Source organism: Macaca mulatta, chromosome 7 (assembly GCF_049350105.2).
Source record: "Macaca mulatta isolate MMU2019108-1 chromosome 7, T2T-MMU8v2.0, whole genome shotgun sequence".
Taxonomy (NCBI): domain Eukaryota; kingdom Metazoa; phylum Chordata; class Mammalia; order Primates; family Cercopithecidae; genus Macaca; species Macaca mulatta.
In genome coordinates, this window is record NC_133412.1 from 9202149 (window position 1) to 9219107 (window position 16959).

Consider the following 16959-nt stretch of genomic DNA (forward strand, 5'->3'; position numbering starts at 1 on the left):
GAACATCATTCTGTTTTCATTCATCTTCATGAGAATTTGCTATTATTATAGATAAAGAGATTCCATGGCAAAAACCATGGAATGCAAGTTGACTCCAAACCCCCAAAGTTTCCCAGCAAAGTACACATTCCCAGCAAAATAAAAATTGGTATGTTTTAAGTAAGGTAACAGTGGTTCCATAGAAGTATGTATCTGTCCATAGTGTACATTCACTCATGCTTTGATGCAGTGGATTAATACATTGTACAGAGGGAGCGCCCCGTGTCCAGCATGTTCTGAGTGCTGGGAACATGTCAGTGTCAAGATGACAAGTCCTGGAGACAAGACAAGTCCTGGCTCTGCTCCCTTCTGGTGAGCAGCTCGGGCTCCAAGGAAAGACGCGGGGAGCTGCCATGGACGTGGCCAATACCTGTCTGAGCACCTGGCCTGCAAGCCGAGGCCTAAAGGATGCAGAGAGGTGGTTGGGGACAAGGCCCCGAGGCTAATTTCAGTTTGGAGAACAGGAAGGCGGGGGTGAGGCGCAGGGGCTGATGTGCTCAGAACTCGCAGCTTCAGCCCGTGCTGTGTGTCCCCCGGTTCCGTGGGCGTTGTTCTCACCGCATGCTCGACCATGATACTACTTCTCTCCACTGACTCTGCATCTGCCTGGTGGGGAAAGCAATGCGCTGGCCTCTGGTAGTTTTGTTTCTGTGATTTCATGGCCGGGGCATTTGGTGAGCCTCAGGTCTCCAGCCACCTGTTAGGGGATGCTTTTGTCATCCCTGTAGACAGGTCCTGGTAAGCTGTGGGTGGAAGTGACTCACTGCCTGATTCCCACGGTTCCTCACCAAAAGGCAACAAGATCTTGAAGGTTCATCGTCTGTCACAGCAGCTATGTGGACCCGGATGGATCATCTAGCATTCCTTGGCAGATCCCCGAAGGTCAGTGTGTAGAGGTTTTATTTTCTCTTGGACTGGACTCCTCCTGCTTCTGAGTACATGGCTGGCGCTATCTGTGTTCACAGGCGGAGCTGAGGGGGGCAAGCTTCAGACTTTACTTCATGTGCATTGAGACTTCTCAGTCCTCTGTCAGCTGAGCCCTCTCCAGAGAGTGCCTGCCTTTCTTCTGCCAGGATATCTGCAGTGTGGAAGGATGAGGCCTTTCTTCCTGCTGCAGGGACTGGGGAGAGGGCTGGAGACCCAGGGGCTCCAGGACCAGCCTCTCTGGCTACCTTTCCATTCCCTCCATCCCCTCCTCCCGCACCCTGGCCAAGAGCGCCACTGCAGGAAGCCTACTGAGCCCGCATTTGTATTTAGCAGGGCTTTAATGTCTGCAACAAGTGTGGTCTCCAGTGGGAAAAAGGACCATTCAAACTGTCTCTTGGATTTACAGCTCAGTTTTAGGGGGTATTAGTGGTTAAACTGATATCCAGTTACACTACTGGAGTCAACCCATGCATGTGTGTCTGTGTCCTCTGGACTCCCCACTAGCATGTCTGCAAAGGCACAAGCTCACAGGGACAGATATGACAGCAGGAGAGGTGTCCCCACATGGAAGATGGAGAGCCAATGGAGCTGGACACCTTTCTTTGCAGAGAGGAGGAAACAGAATCCCAGAGGCTGCCGGGAGCCACGCCAGACACAAACTCACTCCAGCCCGGAACCAAGAGGACTTGTCTGGAGGGAGCAGCTGCCACCCATGGCCTAGTGAACCTGGAACTCGAAACTTTTCAAGAGAAGCTAAGAATTGTGATTTTTTAAATGTGACGTTCCCCAACTCTACCCTCAAATACTTTATGATCTCCCCCAAGAATAAAAGAAAGTAAACTTTAAAAGTCACTTTCCGTTGGCCCACAGGTGACCAGTCAGCAGCAGCCCTGCCCAGCTTCTTTGTTTGATTTGTTCCTGTCATTGAAGTTGATCAACAGAGAGTAATGGGTTAAGGACTGACCAGGTATCCAGTGCTGTTTTCATGTTTGGAGTTTTGCCTAGAAACACACAACACTGCTCTGAGCAGTTTTCTCCTGAATCGCTCTGAAAGTTATGAGATTGTATCACATGCTATTCTGTTGGATTAGAGACCAAACAAAAACTTAAACTCATAAAAACGTTATTCCTTATTGGTTTTTATTTATGGTATGTTCTAGGAAAGAACAAATACCAACCCGTAGGCATTTGCATCTGTAAATGTGGTAATTCCTAGTGGGGTGAGCATGAGGGAGCTGGACCCATTCAGAAGCTGGAATGTCTGGAGAGTGAAACAGGCCCCTGAGCCTCTCCTGAACGCCTCATTCTGCACTTCCTGCAGCATGTTCTCCTGAGTGTGAGTGACGCGAGATGCAAATGGGTGTTATTTTAAATGTAAGAAGGAAGAGGAGGAGGAAGACGTGGTCCACTTCGTATGCTCACCTCTCTTCTTGGAGGGTGACAGTGTTACTGAAAAGGGGTCCCGATCCAGACCCCACGAGAGAGTTCTTGGATCTCACGCAAGAAGGAATTCGAGGCGAGTCCATAGACTAAAGTGAAAGTGAGTTTATTAAGTACGCAAAGGAATAAAGAATGGCTACTCGATAGGCAGAGCAACCCTGAGGGATGCTGGTTGCCCATTTTCATGTCAATTTCTTGATGATATGCCAAACAAGGCGTGGATGATTCATGCCTTTCCTTTTTAGACCATACAGGGTAACTTCCTGACATTGCCATGGGATTTGTAAACTGTCATGGCGCTGATGGGAGTGTAGTACTGAGGGTGACCAGAGGTCACTCCTGTCACCATCTTGGTTTTGGTGGGATTCAGCCGGCTTCTTTACTATAACCTGTTTTATCAGCAGGGTCTTTATGACCTGTATCTTGTGCTGACCTCCTATCTCATCCCGTGACTTAGAATGCCTAGCCATCTGGGAATGCAGCCCAGTAGGTCTCAGCCTTATTTTACCCAGCCCCTATCCAAGATGAAGTTGCTCTGGTTCACACACCTCTGACGGCAACACACACTGAAATATTACAAGTTGAAGAAGTCATGCAGGAGAGCTCCTAATTTAATTTTTTTGAAACACTATTTTCCCAAGTTAACTTGACAACAGAACCTCATGTCGATTCTTTCCGATTTTTTGTTATTCCAAGCATTGCTGCTGCTAACATTCTTGCTTGGGTCTCTGTGGTGGAAAATTGTACAATGTTCCTTATTTTCCTGTTACCCAGCACAATTCTCTTTAGCCCTTTCTCCCTTTCTGTCAGCAAAGCGGAGCTCTACTTTGATGACCGTGCTAATTAATGAAATTTCTGAGTCGGGCTTAAAAGTGCAAGTCTACATTTTTTTTTTTTTGAGACGGAGTCTCGCTCTGTCGCCCAGGCTGGAGTGCAGTGGCCGGATCTCAGCTCACTGCAAGCTCCGCCCCCCGGGTTTACGCCATTCTCCTGCCTCAGCCTCCCGAGTAGCTGGGACTACAGGCGCCCGCCACCTCGCCCGGCTAGTTTTTTGTATTTTTAGTAGAGACGGGGTTTCACCGTGTTAGCCAGGATGGTCTCGATCTCCTGACCTCGTGATCCGCCCGACTCGGCCTCCCAAAGTGCTGGGATTACAGGCTACATTATTAACAGAAGAGTCTCAGAAGGAGACAAGGCAAGGCAGGGAGGAGGAATCTCTAACTTATTCCACGTCTCTCGTGTGATAAGAGTGCCTCAGGAGTGGCAGTCTTATTTTCCTGTTCAAGAGGAGGCTTGTGTGAACGTTCCTAACTCAGCAAGCTAGGCTGTCCTTGAAAGTGTCGCTGTGGTGGCTCACGCTTGTAATCCCAGCACTTTGGGAGGCCAAGGTGAGTGGATAATGAGGTCAGGAGTTCGAGATCAGCCTGGCCAACACAGTGAAACCCCGTCTCCACTAAAAATACAAAAATTAGCTGGGCGTGGTGGCAGGCGCCTGTAGTCCCAGCTACTCAGGAGGCTGAGGCAGGAGAATAGCTTGAACCCGGGAGGCAGAGATTGCAGTGAGCCAAGATTGTACCACTGCACTCCAGCCTGGGCAACAGAGTGAGACTCTGTCTCAAAAAAAAAGAAAAGAAAAGAAAGAAAGTGTCATTTGCATTAAAAGGTGGTGTAAAAATTCCCAGGGCTCTAGGAATGGTTGCCATGTCCTAGGAAGACATGCCTTCAAAGAGAACTCAGGATTCTGGCTTGGTGCTCTCACTAGACAGATTCCTTCTTGGCAGGAGTTCCAACTGGCATCGCAGATTCCTGCAGTCCTCAGATTTATTCTCATCCTGTCTCTCTCTCCCTCATCACGATGGTACACATGAAATGAAAAATTAAAAGCCTGTGACTCAGATCTACTATTTCACAAATAATTTGAGCGTCTGTTGCACAGCAGCAGATGAATTAGCAAACGGAATATGATGAAATGAAGACCAAAACAAAGGTGAAATATCTGGTGCTAGAAATGAGAAGCAGATAGTTTTTTTTTTCCCTAAAAGGTCAACGAATGTTATAAGACTTAATTGTATGATTTATATGATAAAAGTTCTATTTTCTGGAATTAAATAACTTTTTCCTAAGTGTTTTGTGTATACACATTCATGCACCAAACAAAACCCTAGATTCTCATCAGATTTGAGATTTTAAAGGAGTCCCAAATTCCTTTAGATATATATTTTTTGATGTAAGTTTCCCACCGTTCCCATGGAGCAGGTAGAAACACACTTAGCAGATAAAGCGTAATTAGATACAAAGAATGCGGCAGCTCCTCTCCTTCCTCGGCCACATGAGTACGTTTCCTGTGCCACGTGCCTGTGTTCTAATAGGCTTTAATTGCATGAAAAGTGAAAATCACAAACACTGATCAGTCATAAAGGCCAGGCTTCTTTACATAAAATATGATAATAAAAGCAATGCACAGCCAAAAATAACGTGCATTTAAAGGTAAAAATTTAAATTCTGATGAGCTCGGACAGAATCATAACAGACCTGGTAGGAACCTTTCTGATCCTGGTTTCTCTGGATTCACATGTGCTGAATGAAAACTAGTAGGCCAGGCCCTGGGGGTGCCGAGCCCCTGAAGGTTCTAGGCTAGGCGCTGGAGCCAGCCCACGCAGACCCGTGAGCTAGCCCAGCAGGGCTCCCCAGCCCACAGCTTCAAATAAGCCCTAGAAATCAGGCAGGCAGCCAGGGCTGCTGCCATTAAGCACGGTGGCCTCTGGTCTACTGTCTCTCCTCTCTACTTAAAGCTTTAATTTCCAATTTTCTTTTTTATTTATTTTTATTTTTTGTTTTTCCATAAGTTATTGGGGAACAGGTGGTATTTGGTTACATGAGTAAGATCTTCAGTGGCGATTTGTGAGATTTTGGTGCACCCATCACCAGAGCAGCGTCACTGTACCCTATTTGTAGTCCTTTATCCCTCACCCCCTTCCTACTTTTCCCCTCAAGTACCCACAGTCCATTGTATTAGTATTATGCCTTTGCATCCTCGTAACTTAGCTCCCACATATCAGTGAGAACATACGATGTTTAGTTTTCCATTCCTGATTTACTTCACTTAGAATAATAGTCTCCAGTCTCATCCAGGTCACTGTAAATGCCATTAATTCCTTTTTATGGCTGAGTAGAATTCCATTATACACACACACACACACACACACACACACACAGAGCACAGTTCCTTTATACATTAATTGACTGATGGGCATTTGGATTGCTTCCACAATTTTGCAGTTGCGAACTGTGCTGCTATAAACATGCGTGTGCAAGTATCCTTTTCATACAGTCACTTCTTTTCCTCTGCATAGATACCCAGTAGTGGGATTGCTGAATCAAATGGTAGTTCTACTTTTAGTTCTTTAAGGAATCTCCACACTGTTTTCCATAGGGGTTGTACTAGTTTACATTCCCACCAGCAGTGTAGAAGTGTTCCCTGATCACAGCATCCACAGCAACATCTACTAGTTTTTGATTTGATTATGACCATTCTTGCAGGAGTAAGATGATATTGCATTATGGTTTTGATTTGCATTTTCCTGATCATTAGTGATGTTGGGCATTTTTTCATATGTTTGTTGGCCATTTGTATATCTTCTTTTGAGAACTGTCTATTCATGTCCTTAGCCTACTTTTTGATGGGATTTTTTTTTTCTCTTACTGATTTGTTTGAGTTCATTGTAGATTCTGGCAATTAGCCCTTTGTGAGATGTATAGACTGTGAAGATGTTCTGCTACCCTGTGGGTTGTCTGTTTACTCTGATGACTGTTCCTTTGACCGTGCAAAAGCTCTTTAGTGTAATTAAGTCCTGACTATCTTTGTTTTTATTGCATTTGTTTTTGGATTCCTGGTCATGAATTCCTTGCCTAAGCCAACATCTAGAAGGCTTTTTCCAAAGTTATCTTCTAGAATTTTTATAGTTTCAGGTCTTAGATTTAAGTCTTTAATCCATCTTGAGTTGATTTTTATATAAAGTGAGAGATGAGGATCCAGTTTCATTCTCCTTCATGTGGCTAGTCAGTTATCCCAGCACCATTTGTTGAAAAGGGTGTCCTTTCCCCCACTTCATGTTTTTGTTTGCTTTGTCAAAGATCAGTTGGCTGTAAATATTTGGGTTTATTTCTGGGTTCTCTATTCTATTCCATTGGTCTGTGTGCCTGTTTTTATACCAGTACCATGCTGTTTTGGTGACTGTGCCATATAGTATAGTTGGAAATCAGGTAGTGTGATGCCTCCAGATTTGTTCTTTTTGCTTAGTCTTGCTTTGACTATGTGGGCTCTTTTTTGGTTCCGTATGAATTTTAGAATTGTTTTTTCTAATTCTATGAAGAGTGATGGTGGTATTTTGATGGGGCTTGCATTGAATTTGTAGATTGCTTTTGGCAGTATGGTCATTTTCACAATATTGATTCTACCCATCCATGAGCATGGGATGTGAAGACAAAGGGCATATATTCTTGGGAGTTCTAGGGCCCTGCCCACCATGGGTTCCTCTCTAAACTACCACAGCCAATGCTTTCTGGAAAGTGCTACCTCCGGGCAGGAGGCCAACCAGCACAACAATAGAGCATTAAACCACCAAAGCTAAGAACCCTCACATAGTCAGTCCATTGCACCCCGTTGCCATCTCCACTGGAACAGGCACTGGTATCCACGCTGAGAGACCCATAGATGGTTCATATCACAGAACTCTGTGCAGACCACCCCAAGTACCAGCCTGGAGCCTGATAGAACTTGCTGGGTGGCCAGACCCAGAAGACAGACAACAATCACTGCAGTTCTGCTCATAGGAGCCACATCCATAGGCAAAGAGGGAGATTACCACACCAAGGGAACACCCCATGGGAAACAAAGAATCTGAACAACAGCCTTCAGCCCTAGACCTTCCCTCTGACAGAGCCTACCCAAATGAGAAGGAATCAGAAAACCAACCCTGGTAATATGATAAAACAGTATTCTTTAATACTCCCAAAAAATCACAGTAGTTCACCAACAATGGATCCAAACCAAGAAGAAATCCCTGATTTACCTGAAAAAGAATTCAGGAGATTAGTTATTAGACAAACCAGGGAGGCACCAGAGAAAGACAAATTCTGATGTAAGGAAATCCAAAAAACAATACAAGAAGTGAAGGGAGAAATGTTCATGGAAATAGACAGCATAAGGAAAAAACAATCAAAAATTCAGGAAACAGTGGACACACTTATAGAAATGCAAAGTGCCCTGGAAAGTCTCAGGAATAGAATTCAACAAGTAGAAGAAAGAAATTCAGAGCTTGAAGACAAGGTCTTCAAATGAACCCAGTCCAACAGAGACAAAGAAAAAGAAAATATGAACAAAGCCTCCAAGAAGTCTGGGACTATGTTAAATGACCAACCCTAAGAATAATCAGTGTCCCTAAGGAAGAAGCAAATTCTAAAACTTAGAAAACATATTTGGGGGAATAATAGAGGAAATTTTCCCCAGCCTTGCTAGAGACCTAGATATCCAAGTACAAGAAACACACAGAACACCTGGGAAATTCATCACAAAAAGATCATCACCTAGGCACATTGTCATCAGGTTATCCAAAGTTAGACAAAGGAAAGAATCTTAAGAGCTGTGACACAGAGGCACTAGGTAACCTATAAATGAAAACCTAATGGATTAACAGCAGATTTCTCAGAAGAAACCCTACAAGCTAGAAGGGATCAGGGTCCTATCTTCAGCCTCCTGAAACAAAACAATTATCAGCCAAGAATTTTGTATCCAGTGAAACTAAGCATCATATATGAAGGAAAGATGCCATCTTTTTCAGATAAACAAATGCTGAGAGAATTCGCCACTACCAAGCCACCACTACAAGAACTGCTAAAAGGCGCTCTAAATCTCCAAACGAATCCTGGAAACACATCAAAACAGAACCTCTTTAAAACATAAATCACACAGGACCTATAAAACAAAAATACAAATTAAAAAAACAAAAACAAAAAAACCAAAGTACACAGGCAACAAATAGCACAATGAATGCAATGGTACCTCACATCTCAATACTAACATTGAATGTAAACAGCCTAAATGCTCAACTTAAAAGATACAGAACCGCAGAATAGATAAGAACTCACCAACCAACTGCTGCCTTCAGGAGACTCAGAACTCGGATGCTTCAGGAGCATCAGAACTCAACAACCATCTGCTGCCTTCAGGAGCTCACCTAACACAGAAGGACTCACATAAACTTAAAGAGGTCGAAAAAGGCATTTCACGCAAATTGACACCAAAAGGGAGCAGGGGTAGCTATTCTTCTATCAGACAAAACAAACTTTAAAGCAACAGCAGTTAAAAGAGACAAAGTGGGACATTTATATAATGGTGTATTAGTCTAGGTTCTCTAGAGGGACAGAACTAATGGAATATATATATGAGTTTATTATTAATTCACATTATCACAAGGTCTCACAATATGCTGTCTGCAGGCTGAGGAGCGTGGAGAGCCAGTCCAAGTTCCAAAACTGAAGAACTTCGAGTCTGATGTTTGAGGGCAGGAAGAATCCAGCACGGGAGAAAGATGTAGGCTGGGAGGCTAGGCCAGGCTCTCTTTTGCACACTTTTCTGCCTGCTTATATTCCATCTGCACGGGCAGCTGATTAGATTGTTCCCACCCAGATTAAGGGTGGGTCTGCCTTTCCCAGCCCACTGACTCAAATGTTAATCTCCTTTGGCAGCACCCTCACAGACACACCCAGGATCAACACTTTGTGTCCTTCAATCCAATCAAGTTGACACTTAGTATTAATAATCACAGATGATATTTTCCTGTCCAAAGGAAAATATCACAGTCCTAAACATATATGCACCTAACACTGGAGCTCCAAAATTCATAAAACAATTACTAACAGACCTAAGAAATGAGATAGACAGCAACACAATAATAGTGGGGGACTTCAATACTCCACTAACAGCATTAGACAGGTCATCAAGACAGAAAGTCAACAAAGAAACAATGGATTTAAACTATACCCTGGAACAAATGTACTTAACAAATATATACAGAACATTTCATCCAAGAACCACAGAATACACATTCAGTCAACAGCATGTGGAACTTTCTCCAAGTTAGCCCATACAATAGGCCATAAAACGAGCCTCAATAAATTTAAGAAAATTAAAATTATATCAAGCACTCTCTTTGACCGCAGTAGAATAAAACTGGAAATCAACTCCAAAAGAAATCTTCAAAACCATGCTGATACATGGAAATTAAATAACCTGCTCCTGAATTGAGACTTGGGTCAAAAATGAAATCAAGATGGAAATTAAAAAATTCTTCAAACTGAATGACAGTAATGACACAAACTATCGAAACCTCTGGGATGCAGCAAAGGTGGCACTAAGAGGAAAGTTCATAGCCCTAAACGCCTACATCAAAAAGACTGAAAGGGCACACACTGACACTCTAAGGTCACATCTCAAGGAACTAGAGAAACAAGAACCAGCAAAAGAAAGGAAATAACAAACCCAGCAGAAGAAAGGAAATAACCAAGATCAGAACAGAACTAAATGAAATTGAAACAAAAAAATACAAAAGATAAATGAAACAAAAAGCTGGTTCTTTGAAAACATAAGTAAAATTGATAGACCATTAGCAAAATTAACCAAGAAAAGAGAGAAAACCCAAATAAGCTCATTAAGAAATGAAACGAGAGGTATTACAACTGACACCACTGAAATACAAAAGATCATTCAAGGCTACTGTGAACAACTTTGTGCACATAAACTAGAAAACCTAGAAGAGATGGATAAATTCCTGGAAAAATACAACCGTCCTAGTGTCAGTCAGGAAGAATTAGATACCCTGAACAGACCGATAACCAGCAGCAAGATTGAAATGACACTTTAAAAAAATTGCCAACAAAAAAAAGTCCAGGATCAGATGGATTCACAGCAAAATTCTACCAGATATTCAAAAAGGAATTGGTACCAATCCTTTTGAAACTGTTCCACAAGATAGAGAAAGCAGGAACCCTCCCTAATTCATTCTATGAAGCCAGCATCACCCCAATACCAAGACCAGGAAAGGACATAATCGAAAAAGAAAACTACAGACTGATATTCTTGATGAACATAGATGCTAAATCCTTAACAAAATACTAGCTAACTGAATCCAACAACATATCAAAAAGATAATCCACCATGATCAAGTGGGTTTCATACCAGGGATGCAGAAATGGTTTAACATATGCAAGTCAATAAATGTGACACACCACATAAACAGAATTAAAAACAAAAATCACATGATCATCTCAATAGATGCAGAAAAAGCATTCAAAATCCAGCATCCCTTTATTATTAAAACTCTCAGCAAAATCGGTATACAAATGACATACCTCACTGTAATAAAAGCCATCTATGCCAACCCCACAGCCAACATAATTCCAAATGGGGAAAAGTTGAAGGCATCCCCTCTGAGAACGGGAACAAGACAAGGATGCCCACTCTGACCACTCTGCTTCAACATACTACCGAAGTCCTAGCCAGGGCAGTCAGACAAGAGAAAGTAATTTCCCATATTCTGAGAACGATTTGTCCTAAAGAATTCCGAAGTGAAGTGAGACATAGATCTGAAGTCACTGGAGCAGGGACTGAGCCATGCTGGGAGGGGCTTGTGGAGCAACCTCAGGGCTGAGGCTATGAGCTGTCTGAACCCTGCACCTGGGCTCCTGGGCTGTCCAGGCCCTCAACCGCAAACCAGCGAGGGGCTCGGCGTGGCCCCTAGCACCATGCTGGAAGAGCCTGAGTGGGGCCCCAGGAGTGGCCTTTCCATCACATGAGCTTCCCGAGCCATCTGCCTGTCCCTCACCCACCTTGGCTGGTGTTTCCTGTGCAGGGCACACAGTGAGTGTGTCTGAGAGGTGGTTGGGTGCACTGTCGCACAGCACGATGGTCGCAGAACACCGTGACTCTCCACTGGCTTCACCATAGAGGGGATGATGGGCAGATTTTCATCATTTTACTGTAGGACAAATGAGGCCTCCCTCATTTATAGCAGTAGCAAAAACAAAATGCAGAAATCTTCCTAGTAAAAGACTGAAGAAATAATTTGATTTTTTACTCTTGCCATTATTATGTCGTAACCTGAATAACTGCATATTTTACAGAAAATCCCCTTCTGTTAATCATCTGATCCTAAGTGTTAAGAGTAACGTGGCATTTGCACAGTTCATACCCATGGATTGCATTCTGGGACATCTGAATGCATTTAAAGCACAGGTGTCTATTGAAAATATACGTAGCAAAGAGATGAATTGGGGTAAGAGATGGTACCTGGGATTTGTTGTAGTCCATTACGGTGGGATGCCAGACACAGAGACCCCTTCTTTGAAAGAAGAGTTTATTACTCACAGTTTCCAAGAGGAAGGGGCTGTGCTACCCAGGCAAGACCACACAGAGAAGCTCGGAGGGATCTAGGGCAGCAGTCCCCAGCCATATTAGCACCAGGGACCAGTTTTGTGGAAGACAATTTTTCCATGAACTGGGGGAGGGTGCAGGTCAGGGATGGTTATAGTTGAAAGTGATCCACCTCAGATCATCAGGCATTAGATTCTCATAAGGAGCATGCCACCTAGATCCCTTGCATGCACAGTTCACAACAGGAATCGCACTCCTATGAGAATATAATGCTGCTGCTGATCTGACAGGAGGTGGAACTCAGGCAGTAATGCTCACCCACCGCTTGCCTCCTGCTGTGAGACCCAGTTCCTAACGGGTCAAGGACTGGGACTGGTCTGTGGCCCAGGGTTTGGGGACCCCTGACCTAGGGGACAGCATGGGCCAGATCCTTGATTGTGTTTTTTGTGGGGAGGAATGTGCAGGCATGTTTGAGCCAGGTTAGAATTGGCTGGTTTGACCTGTTGGCTGTAGGAGTAGCCCCCAGTCGTCTAGTACCTTACCTGGCCCTGGGATGATTTAGGGCAGGGGAAATAGTGGCTTAGTTGTGAGAGTTAAATGAAGGGTGTGGTTGGAGGTGTGAGCTGTGGATTGGTTGGTCTGCATAGGAAGAGTGGGCTTGCAAGAGAGTTGCTTACTATCTGAAGGAATCAGCTAGTCTCTCCTGGATTAGTAGACCCCAAGATGTCAACGCATCTTAAAATGCAGAAAGTAAAAAGCATTATACAAAACCTTCTTGAAACCTTTAAAATCCAGTTGAATTAACCCAGGTGACACTTTTGCCTCCCACTTTTTTGTTTTTACATCCATCCGCTCATTTCAGAGTCAGTTGTGAGCAGCCACCACATGCCAGGGAGTAGTTTGTGCTCTGATGGGGTGACAGCTGAGTAGAGTGACCCTGCAGGGGTACCGGGGCACAGAGAGACTCACGGGGAGAGGGAAACTCAGTCGCCAAGAGCAGAGGAAGATGCTCAGGCTGAGTCTTGGAAGAAGCCCACCTTTTCCCTGTGTGAGACCCGCACATTCCAAGCAGAGGATCCAGAATCAAAACGCGACTTTCTTTTTTGCTTCCACCATCCCTGGAAGGTATCCTCATGACCATGGTCCTTCTGTCTCTGTGGGAAACTGAGGCAGGCCTTGAGGTCCACTCAGTCATAAGCAACAGACTCTCCCCCGGACTATTCATGTATTTTTTATTTGTTTTTTATTTTGTTTTGAGACGGAGTCTCTCTCTGTTGCCCAGGCTGGAGTGCAGTGGGGTGATCTCAGCCCACAACCTCTGACTCCCGGGTTGAAGTGATTTCCCTGCTTCAGCCTCCCAAGTAGCTGGGATTACAGGTGCCCACCACCACGCCCGGCTAATTTTTGTATTTTTAGTAGAGATGGGGTTTCACTATGTTAGCCAGGCTGGTCTCCAACTCCTGACCTCAGGCAGTCTGCCCACCTTGGCCTCCCAAAGTGCTGAGATTACAGGCGTGAGCCACCACGACCAGACAGGTTTGTGTATTTTTGAAAAATTAATCCTCTGTGTTAGCTCAGACATAGCCAGAGAAGAAAGCACGCATTTTAAGTATGGAACCCAATGACTCTTGGCAGGTGACCAAACCCATGGAACAGACATTTAGATCAGAAGTAAAACATCTCCAGCTTCCCGGGAGCCCCGCCCTTCCTTCTCCCGGTTACTCACACCACATTCTCCGTGGGCACCTGCTACCCTAACTTCTAATGTCATGGAAGAATTCTTACTGGCTTTCAGCTTTATAAATAGAATCATATGTAATTGACCCTTTTGTTTCTTGCTTTTTTCATTCAACATGTCAGTTAGATTCACTCATCTTATTGCAAGTAGCTCTGGTTTCCTGTTTTCCATGGTGTGAGTACATTGCAGTGTGTTTTCCCCACTCTCCTCCCAGTGTGAGGCTATCGTGGATGCACAGGCGTCGCTATTCTCGTGTATTGCTTCGGATGACATCCATCCGTTGGTTACACCAGAGTGAAGTCTCTGGGTTATAGGGTATACCTATAGGTATGTAGGTATAGGTATGTTTAGCTTTGGTAGATACTGCCAAACTGTTTTCCGAAGTTGTCCCTGTTAATTTTCACTCCCACCAGGGGTGTATGTGAGTTCTGTTTACTGAGGAATCTGACATCTGTGGTGTGCTGGCGCCTCCCTCAAACCTCAGCTGTCACTTCCTGCAGAAGCACAGAGAGAACTGCTTCCCCTGCGGCTGGACAGAGGCTTGAGAGCACTCTGAGGCCGCCCTATTCGCCAGCATTTCTAGATCATTTCAAAGTAGATGACACGTTTAAGGAATCAGCTAATTCCCTCTTAGTAAGCATCAACATTTTACAATGTCTTTATGTATTTAGTTGGAAGCATTTTATTTTCTCTTATTTTTGGCCCTGTCTACTTATAGGTAGGGCAGGGTTGGCAAGTAGGTTTCACGTTGTGTGCCAGCTTCCTCCGCCTGGCATTAAGTGCCCAGAACAGTGTGCTGAGTAGGATTCTGAGGCTGTTATCTGGACTCGGGGTAGAGGGAGGAGAGGGTGAAAGCAAAAGTGGGAAATGGTGGGATGTGTGTTCTGTGTTTGCCATCCCTGCTGTAGGGGACACAAAAGGGAGTCTCAATTCTCAGGAATCCTGGCATTTGTAGGCCCCCCAGGGGAGAGCCGGGCTAGGAGGGGCCAGTGTGGGGGTTTGTGTCCCTACCTTGGCAGGGAAGGTGGGGTGACCCCCACTGAGGACTGCATTCCCAACCTAGTGGGGAGGCTGGGGGAGATCCCTCAGTGACACGCCAGTCCACATGCTTCCACGCCAACTGTGCAGAAAAGGGAAACCCCCCCAACTGATGGGCTGGCTTTATCCCCAGGCCTGGCAGGGACTGGATTCAGCACCTCTCCAGGAACAAACAGGTGCCCGGTCCCTGGTGCTCTGGAGTAAGGAAGAGAGGGGTGAAGCCAGCTGGACTTCCTGGGTCAAGTGGGGACTTGGAGAACTTTTCTGTCTTACCAGAGGATTGTAAAACACACCAATCAGCACCCTGTAGCTAGGTTTGTAAAATGCACCAATCAGAGCTCTTTAAAATGCACCAAATCAGCGCTCTGTAAAATGCACCAATCAACAGGATTCTAAAAGTAGCCAGTCGCGAGGAGGATTGAGAAAAGGGCATTCTGATAGGACAGAAAGGGAACATGGGCGGGGACAAAGAAGGGAATAAAAGCTGGCCACCCCAGCCAGCAGAGGCAACAGTTCTCGCTCCTTGTGAAAGTTTTGCCGTTTCACGCTTGGCAATAAAACTTGCTGCTACTCACTATTTGGGTCCATGCCATCTTTAAGAGTTGTAACACTCACCGGGAAGATCTGCAGCTTCGTTCTTTAAGTCAACGTGACCACGAACCCACCAGCAGGAATGAACTCTGGACACAACGCCGGACCACATGCTTCCACACTTCCACGCCCATTGTGTAGTACAGGGGAAATCCCCCAGTGATGGGCCAGCTTTGTCCCCAGGCCTGGCGGGGACCGGATTCAGCACCTCTCCAGGAACAAACAGGTGCCCAGTCCCTGGTGCTCTGGAGTGAGGAAGAGCTGGAGGGGCCGGATGAGGACAGTGCTGCAGGAGCTGCTGGGCGAATGGATTCGAACCCCACGACGGAAAGCGCTCCCTGTCATCCAACCCAGGGAGCACCTCTATGCTGACCCTGAGGTTACACTGCGGAGACGGTGGTGAAGGTAGTTTTAATTGATCTCAAACTTCTTATGTTGGTGACACACGTGTGAATATAAAATGTTTAGGCAGAACACGGAAGGGATTAAAACCATCCAAACTAAATTAAGTTAGTAATCACATGTGGTGGTAATTTCTTTTTCTGAAGTACCTTTATTGTGATATAATTCACATTTACTGTGATATAATTACACCCACTTAAGGTTTAAAATTCAGTGGTTTTTAGTATATTTACTGAATGTGCGTCACCACAGTCAATTTTAGAGCATTTTCATCACCTCAAAAAGACATCCCATACCCTTTATGTCCCACCCCTGGATTGGCCCCTGTCCCCGACTGAGTCCGAGACAACTACTAAGCTGCTTTCTGTCCCTGTGGGTTTTCCCGTTCCAGACGTTGAATGGAATCATGTAGGGTACAATCTTTGGTATCTGACCTCCTTCACTTAGCATAATGTCATCAGGTCCACCCATGTTGCACTGTGATTATGGAGATTTTGGGGCCTTACCAGTGCCTTTAAGTGCCTGGAGCATCACCAGCATAAGGGCTTTTGCTGTGGTCTGAATATTTGTGTCCCCCGCGAATTGCTATGTTGAAATTCTAACCTCCAAGGTGATGGTATTAGGAGGTGGGGTCCTTGGGAGGTGATTATGTCATGCGGGTGGAGTCCGCACGAGTGGGTTAGTGCCTTCATAATAGAAGTGCCAGAAAACTCCCTCGCCTCTTCTGCCAGGTGAGAACACAGTGACCCATCTGTGAACCAGGATGTTACCATACACCAAATCTGCTGGTGTTTTAATCGTGGACTTCCCAGCCTCCGGAACTCTGAGAAATAAATGTCTACTGTCTATAAGCCACCCTGTCTGTGGTATTTGCTATAGTAGTCCAGAGTAAGGCAGTTATGTCGTCCTGTGTCATTGGGGCTGGTGTTGTGGGGACCCTCTCCCACCACCAGCAGGGATGCTGCAGGACAGTGGCGTTGCTCAGAAAGCAGGACAAGGACAGAGTGAGGCAAGTGAGATGCTTACCTCTGCAGCAGGACTTAAGGTGGCTCATTCTTGAGACAAAGGAAGCAAAAATGATTGGGTTAGGGAGGAATCATCAGGTTACTGAGAGTTTTTGTCAAAGTGATGGAAACCTACAAGTATTCAAAAATACTTGAATACTTCTGTTCATCACAGAACACAATCAGCAGAGATAAGAGGCTCCATGGGTGAAAATACTTACCAATCATATATTTGATAAGGGGTTAATATCCAGAATGTATAAATAACTCCTGCGGCTCAACAAGAACACAGACAACCCAGTTTAAAAACAGGCAAAGGACTTGAATAGATATTTCTCCGAAGAATATAT

At 44.9% G+C, this 16959-nt stretch overlaps 1 protein-coding gene across 10 annotated transcripts in view; it reads left to right on the forward strand.

Moving 5' to 3' along the window:
• The window catches only part of ENTREP2 (endosomal transmembrane epsin interactor 2), a 443707-nt gene that overhangs the window by 347375 nt on the left and 79373 nt on the right, over window positions 1-16959 (forward strand). The gene's annotated exons all lie outside the window — the stretch shown is intronic.